The sequence below is a fragment of the Malania oleifera genome, chromosome 1 (genome assembly GCF_029873635.1).
Source record: "Malania oleifera isolate guangnan ecotype guangnan chromosome 1, ASM2987363v1, whole genome shotgun sequence".
Classification (NCBI taxonomy): Eukaryota; Viridiplantae; Streptophyta; class Magnoliopsida; order Santalales; family Ximeniaceae; genus Malania; species Malania oleifera.
The window spans coordinates 10,451,772-10,460,402 of record NC_080417.1 but is presented as its reverse complement, the minus strand read 5'-3'; the positions used below and the strand labels follow the sequence as shown (position 1 = coordinate 10,460,402).

Genomic DNA, 8,631 nt, shown 5'->3' with positions numbered 1-8,631 from the left:
ATTTACAAACGGCACTCTGCCGAAATTTTTAAAAATCTTTCCAACTTTTCTTGTATATTTGTAACATTTACCCATTACCTAGCTCACTTTAATTGGCCCTTTTTGCTGTTGCCAAAAGGGGAAGATGGAAAAAGAGGTGCAAAAATAATGGGTAAAATAATTTGGTTAGGATGCATATTGAAAGGGGGAGCCTTCTTAGGCTTAACCCATATTTTTATTAGTCGTATTTATCATCATCAAAAAGGGGGAATATGTTAACCTTATAGGTCGCACCCAATTTTGATAATGACAAATATTGATATTTGATGTTTGTCAAGTGTTTGTGCAGGTCGAAATCAAACTTCCTCGATGGCACTTGAAGAAACAAGAAGACCATGAAGTTTTGTAATTTACATTGTAATATATTAGTCATTTATGTAATAAGGTCTATAATAGTAATTTAGGATATGGCTTGTATGCTTATCACTTGCACATCATGCACATAAGATATAATGTGAGTTCAACTTAACCATAGTAAGACCCTAGGCTCCCACACACACACACACACACACTGCATAAAATATGAGTGAGAAATAATTGTGCTTAAATGGAATATATCTAAGCAATCTAAGAGGTGTTAGGCGACCGAACCTTGAAGTAAAAAACTCCTCGGGCGCCCGAACCTTGAAGGTCAACATTTTGACCAGCCTTCGGGTGACCGAACCAAAATTGTGCTAATCTCCCCTAGGCACTCGAATGCATTGAAAGGGACCACTCACCAACTTGGGCGACCAAATATTTCAGTTCAAATATGCTCCGGGCGACCGAACTCAAGAGTTCAGGCACCCAAACTTAGGACTGGGCACCCGAAGTTATGTAGCTTTGCTACTGACTTTGATTTGGGCTGTCGAACAATTATACGGGCGACCAAACCTCATTTGAAATCTTTTATTGCTGTGTTTTCTCGGGCAACCGAACCTAGGTTCAGCCACCTGAAGCTTGCCCGGTTAAAATTAGTTTAACTGTGGTAAAACTGGGTTAAGATGGGCTAATTGAGTTTTAATTGTTTGAGACTTTTTTAATAATGCCCATCATATCCCGAACTGTTATTGTTTTTACCTAGCTATAAATATACCTTCATTTGTAAAATCAACCAGTGATTAGAGAAATGATTAGCAAAAACTCTCTCTATCTTGAAAATCCTCTCTTTGTCCAAAAACTCTCAAACTTGCCTCTTTTGATAAAATCTGAGATTGTGAGACTTCTTCGTGTGTTATTGTGATTGTTATACTGTGCTAAAATCTCCCATTTGTATGATTGTTTTATATATTTCTCTCAGGGAGTTTTAGCTTAGGTTTAACCCACAAATTTCTTCATTATAAATCTAGCGTGGGATTAAACCAAGGAAACTTAGGATATTTGCATTTCATTGCAAGTGTCCGATAGATTGATTTTTGGTGTGCAAAGATTTTTCAAACAAACAAGTATTTCTTCAAACTAGTATTGTGCATCTTTCATTGAGGAAAATCTATTTGAAGCTAGTTTGATTATCTACTTAGTTTACTTGGAATATTGATGTGCTATTGAGATATCCTATTTAGAATTCCAAGTTGTTGCTTGTGTTGAAATACTCTTGAACATCATATTGATTATTTTGTCTTGAGCATTGATTGAGCAAAACATACATCACTGAGCAAACACTATATTCATTCTATTGATGATTTTGTGATTGAGTGCACTACTTGGGTACAAATTTGCTTTACATGAAAGCACTATTTCATTGTACCATTTGCTTGTAATATCTGAGTGTTTCTAGGCGTGGCCTGAGGGGGAGGTAATCTAACTCGGTAAGGATTGTTGTAAAGGTTAAGGTCAACCCTATGCTAATTGACCTGGTTTGTATAGGTGCTACTCCACCCAATTAAGTGAGTAACTATAGTGGTAATCCTTGTGCTTGTTAGCCAAGGCGGGGATGTAGGCAATTGGCCAAACCTCGTTAACATTTCTATGTGTCACTCATACTTTATTATTTTTCTGGTGCATGTGTTGTTAATTAAATCGTTTCATTTAATTTCTAATATATTTATATTACTTGCACTAGATTGACCATAAGGTTGTGAACATACTGCTGTTAGGAGGAATGCCCAGGGGTTAAATTTTAAAAATACCAATTCACCCCCCTCTCTCCTAGGATCACGATAGAGCTAACACTTACTTTGTTATTATCAAAATCAAGAGTTATAAGCCTAGCTAGGCCAATAGATATGTCAATCAAGTAATATAAGAGATGATGTTAGGATTGATCTTTGAATCAAATAGTTGTATGTCAGTAATGGTATTTCAAAGATCTATACTTCAAATAACTTTATCTTCACAAAATATTTTTCAACAATAAAATAAGAAGATAGTAAAGATTAGCTTCTCAAAAATATTTTTGCAATAAGCACAAAACCTAGCCTTTGAACCTTACAACAAAGATGCAAAGATTCTCAAGCTAAAAAGAGTTATCCCAAGATAATATTTATTAATGAAATAATTTAGGATCAACTCAAGCTAACTCTCTAAAAATAATTCCAACAATAATGAATGAGAGAGTATACTAGCTTTGAAGTATATGTATGAAGCTCACAAATATACTCACTCTTCAAGTTGCAGCAATAATGCAAATGAAGAGGATGAAATAAATGCTCTCTTATCAACGATGATTTTGCAAAGAAGAATCAAAGAGAGAGACAAAATATACTTGATTTTGAAATGTATAAACAATAATAGCTCAAGAAAACTTTAGAGAAAATTTTTCTAATCAAGTGCTAACCATCTTGCTAATCTAGACAAATGAAGGGGTATGTTGGAATTAGTGTATTCCCAAGAGGGGGGGGGGGGGGGCTGAATTGGGTATTAAACAATTTTCTCCTAGGTTTAACATCCAGCAGCAGTATAATACAACCTAGGGTCTGTCTATGCAATTATAAACCCAATCATTCACAATAATAAATCATAAATATTCAAAGGCTGAAATATAAATTGCGAAAATTAAAGCCAGACACAAGAAATGTCATCAGGGTTCGACCAATATTGCCTGCGTCCCCGCCTCGACTCGTAAGCCCGAAGATTCACTCTTGCTCACTTAACAGGTGGAGTCGCACCAATTACAACCAGGTCAGATTCCCAGGATTGACATCAACCTTTACACAGTCTCCTTATGGGGCGGAGAAGGCCCTAGGTCAAATTCACAGGGCTGACCCCAACCTTTACAACCAATCCTTCCTGGATGGACTAACGCCCCTTCAGGCCATGTTTGGAATACAATGGATATAACAATTTGAGTACAATTAAAATGCTTCTTGACTAAGTAGACATGCACCACAATTCAGCACAAACAATAATTAATGCACTCACAGATAATAGTATTTATGCTCAGGTGAGATTGGTCAAGTGAAGCTACTCTTAAAATAAGGTCAATATACAATAAACGTATGAGAGTGTGTTATGAAACTATCTTTTAAACAATATATAGATATATATATCAAGCACAAGTGGGGTTTCAAAAATTTCCAAAGAGAGTAATCAAAATATCTTAAAATGATTTTCTCAAAGTTTAAGCACAAAAGATATTAGTAGTACTAGTTTGTAAAAAAAAATTGCTTCACAAATCACAAGACAAGCTTAGGAGTCTTGCAATACAAATGCCAAGACTCACAAGCTAATAGTTTTCCCCACACAATGAATTTATTAATTAAATCGGGGGGAAAAACTTTGGCTAAACTCTCAATCAAAACATAATCAAACAATCAAAGTAATGAGAATTATAAATTTTGTAAAGGAATGATAAAAGAAAGAGTATTTGGCTTTGTATATAAAGAGGGTGCTCTCAAAATTTTAGAGAAAAGTTTCGTAGTCAAAATCCCTAATCACTTTGTAATTTTTGCAAATGAGCCCCTATATATAGCTTTCACCGAAAACATAACCGTTAGGATACAAAGGGTATTCTTAAATTTGTTTAATGAGTTTTAAAATCAATTTACCCTTAATTAATTGCAATTATCCGTAGTAAAAATTGTGCAGCCCGAGAGTTTCAGTCGCCCGAATAGACAAATACAGTAGAGTTGAATTTAAACTTCGGGTGCTTGGGGAAACATTCGGGTGGCTGAGTCTAAGGCGATTTCCAAACTACGTGAGGTTTGGTCGCCCGGTGCTAGGTTCGGTCTGCGGAACTTCAACTTTTGGTCACTCGAGATCAAAATAAACGTGAAGTTCGGGTGCCTAGGGAAGGTGGAAAAGTAAGCAATAAAAGTTTGGTCGACCGAGAACGTTCAGTTCATTTCGGATCGGTCGCCCGAAATCAGGTCAATACTTTGACTCATCACCTATTCGGTCGACAGAGGCATTTTCAACGCACAAGTTTGGTCGCCTGAATCCCTTACATATTAATGACCTAAGTCATATTTTTACCCTTGATTTGCGTATATGATAGTGGGGATTATCCTAAGTGTTTGTGCAAGGACCTATGGTCTTTCTAAGGTCTAGATTTTTCACTTAAGCATCCTGAGCATAAATACTTGTTAGGCATGATATGCAGATTGTTACAGACCATAAATTGTTATAGACCTGAATTAAAATAAATATATAAAAATACAACTTAAAACAAATAAAGGCTTCATGTTTAGCTCCTTCGCAATTTCATGAATTGCGCCGAATGATGTGCTCGTTTAAGTGCTTCTTGGCTTCCATTTCTCATCTGTCAACTGTGTTTAGAAAAACAAACATGTTCATATACTTAACACACAGATGAGATACTGTGGTTTGTCATAATCAAAACAGGAGATGGACTCAAAAATTCAACAGGGTATATATAGAATTCCAACAAAATATAACCGTTAGGGGCATATTAAGAATTTTAGAAAAGTTTAATTAAATTTTAACCCTGGATTAGCACAATAAAAAATAGAGAATGCGAGAGGTTCGGTCGCCTGGCACCTAGGGTCAGTCACCTCGTTTGCTGTAGGAAGTATTGGTCGGCCAAGATAAGGTGATTTTCTAACCCTTCGTGTGTTTGGTCAGTTGAGCAACAGGGCAATTTGATGAGTGGTCAAGTTCGGTCGACTGAGGTGTTTTTGAACTGAAAGTTCAACTAGCCATGGTCGCTAGAAAAAAGTATTTCTAAAGGTCGATAGACCATGAAAGTTTAGTTCAAAAATAGTTCAGTCGGCCGAGCAAAGTTAAACATTGACTTTCAAGCTAGGTCGGTCGACTGAGTTGTAATACAGCATGAAGGGTTAGTCGACTGAGGCTTTTTAACTAAGCCTAAAAAATGCAACGTCAGTCGACCTAAGGTCGACCGAAGTCTTTGTTATATTAATTTTAGCCCTACTTTTCCTTTAAACTTTTCCAACCCTGTGTGAACAAGTTATGGCATTTTAATGAAAGGGTTGTGGTACCTAATGGTCAGTCTATGGTTTTATGTATTTAAGCATTCAATACTTACCATGCATGAGATGCAAATATTATAGACCATATGATTATTAAAGACCCAAAAAAAAATATAAGGAAAATTACAATTGAAAAATTTTGTCTTCATTCCTTTTACGCTTCGTTTTGCCTTGCCATGCGCCAGGTGATGTTGAATTTATGCTCCTCATGGCTTCTAGTTTATCCTCACCATCTGTGCATGCAAAGTGATAATACTGCTCACGTACTCAATGCACAAGTAAGATACTTTATATTTGTCATAATCAAAATGGGATATGACTCAAAAAGTCAACAGTCTACTAGGTTGCTTGTCGATGCAATCTTGATCACCTTTACATCACCTCTCTACACGATATCTCATATCAGGTGATACTTGTGCTTGATGTATTTTATCCTCTTGTGGCTCCTAGGTTCCTTTGAGTTAGCAATTGCCTCAATATTAACATAGTAAAGTGTAATAGGCGATTGTACCAAGGCACCACTCCTAGATCCAAAAGTTTGATCCTAAGGATGTGACCAGCTTCTCCAAAGTCCTTCATGTCGAACTATTCGTATAACCATACCTTAACCTAAGATAATACCCCCATATCTTTTCCGATGAGTAAGATATCATCCACATATAGTTGATGAGTGGCATTAATTAGAATAATTTAGCACTTCGTAACTTTAAACTTTGGCTTAATTTTATTTAATTTTTACCGATTTTAAGTCTCATTGCGGTCATTTAATTTTATTGCAGATTTGAAGAAAAGAAAGAAATTTTTTGGAAATTAAACCGTGTACAAGCCATGCATGAAATACAAGTGGAGAGCCGTGAACTGTTAAATAATCGCGGGTTTGTGCGTGGTTTTAAAAGAAAAAAAAAAAAGTAATCCATGCATGTGTACAAGTGTGCATGAAGTAGCCTGTTGAGTCTCTCTGCTGGGGCTTATCATGTGGTTGAGTTGGAAGCAGGCCTGGGCTTCAAAAATAAAAGCACCCACTTGAACAGTGCCATGCAACAATGAGGTGTTGGGCTTCATATGCATAAGATGGGTTTTAAATTGAAGGAGGGTCTTGCCATGCCAAAAAGCTATTGGGTCTTGTACACCTTTAATCAAAAGAAGAAAACCAAAAAAAAGAAGCTATTGGGCCATGTACAAGCTTTTATAAGAGCAAATAAAGGAGGCCGCATGTGAATGCATTATGTGGCTAGTGGGGAACCCGTGCATGAAGGGCCTCGGGTAAAGGGGCTCCTCAAGCATGCGCTGGGCTTGATTTGACCCAGCCATGCACAAATAAAAAAGGGCTGCTTAGGGTTTTCTTTGGGGGAGAAAAAGGAAGGCTTTCTTTGTGGCTTTTGGAGGCGGCGCTAAAGGAGGAAAGACACAAATAGTAGCGTAGGAGAGGGGCAGCGCTGAAGAAAAAAAAAACAATCATAGGAGGAACAGGGGCTACACACTAAGGTTGCTCTGTGTGTTTATTTTTCTTCCATTCCCATGAGAAAAGAAAATATGGTGAATTCGTTTATGTGGGATTTTATTTTCAGTATGAACTAATTTTCTTATTTCTAGGAAGACGGTGTAATCTGATTTCAAACTATGCTTGCTTGCCTATGCTAATCTAAAGTAATTTTCTTCCATGTTTGCATGATTTATTTTAAGCTTATCGCTTCTGATTAACTAGCCATTAATTAGATGATTTTGATCCTGTGATTTGCTATTGAGAGAGGGAATTATTGGATAGATCTTAGATATTTCGGCATAGGTAATTATAGAGATCGGGAGACTTGTATGAACCTATGTAGTATTAAAATCGTGGGTCTTATTGCGTTCTTGTTTTATTAATTTGCATACTCTTGTGTTGAATGATGAACAAAAATAGTTTCCAATTGACTATCGAAAGAGGCTTTTGGATGAATTTGAGATTTGCTAACAAACAAAGAAAAGTATTCCTAATAGTTGGATGAGTAAAGCATAGTGAGAGACTAGGTGAAATCAATTTCTTAGAAGTTTTCTTTCTCATTAATTTGATACTTGGAAAATAGTTTTATTTTCCTTTGAATAGTTTCTTTAAAGTGATTTTATTTTAATTTGCACTTACAAAAATCTTAATTTCTTTTATAAATAAAGTCAAGATTAGTATAATTTTGGTACTTGGAAAAAGTAAGTCACCAATCCTTGAGGACGATACTCTTCTCATTACTTTATTATTAAACTACAATACTGTGCACCTACAGTTTTGCATCGATCAAGTTTTTGGCGCCGTTGCCAGGGATTGATTTCTCCTTATTTTTGCCAATATTGATACAAAGTAATCTTGGTTTTAATTTAGAATTTTATTTTTTCTCTTATTTATTTAATTTTATTTTTATTTCAGGTGTGCTTTGGATGTTGGATGCGCCATGCTAGAACTTGTGACATTACTCCTTTTGATCGGGAGATTGAAAGAACTCTCAGAGCACTAAGAAAGAAGAAGGTACTAGCCATGGATAATGGACTAGAGAATGTTCAGCCACGCACCTTGAAGGATTATGTACAGCCAGTTGTGAATGACAACTACTTGGGTATTAGATGCCAGACACTTAATGTCAACATCTTTGAGCTCAAACTCGCCTTGATCAGCATGGTGCAACAAGCCCAATTTAGTGGATCACCACTTGATGATCCCAATATTCATTTGGCGATGTTTCTGGAGATTTACGACACTATAAAGATCAATGGTGTCACTGAAGACACCATTAGGCTAAGATTGTTCCCTTTTTCTTTGAGGGACAAGGCAAGAGGTTGGCTACAATCTCCACATCCAGGAAGTATCACTAGTTGGAAGGATGTGGCAGAAAAGTTTCTGGCTAAATTCTTCCCACTTGCAAAAATAGCCCAACTCAGGAGTGAGATTAGTCAATTCAAACAAAATAATTTTGAATCACTCTATGAAGCTCAGGAAATGTTTAAAGATTTGTTTCGACGCTGCTGACAACATGGATTGCCGGATTGGTTGCAAATTCAGATGTTTTATAATAGGTTAAAAGGCAAACTCGGACTTTAGTTGTAACGGCTTGGACCCGCCAAGTGGGGCCCAGGGTGTTATGAGACCAAAAACATGTCTCTGATACCATTCACGCAGTAGAATTGATTAAACAACCTCAAATAAAATACCAGAGTACTATAAACATATATACAAACCCATAAAAGAGTATAACCA

General features: G+C 36.4%; 1 non-coding gene across 1 annotated transcript; it reads right to left on the bottom strand.

Annotated features, from left to right (window-relative positions):
* Positions 1-8,307: 8,307 nt before the first annotated feature.
* Positions 8,308-8,414, bottom strand: LOC131147368 (small nucleolar RNA R71). The gene has a single exon (XR_009134755.1). It is a non-coding gene; the product is annotated as a small nucleolar RNA R71 (small nucleolar RNA).
* Positions 8,415-8,631: the final 217 nt, after the last annotated feature.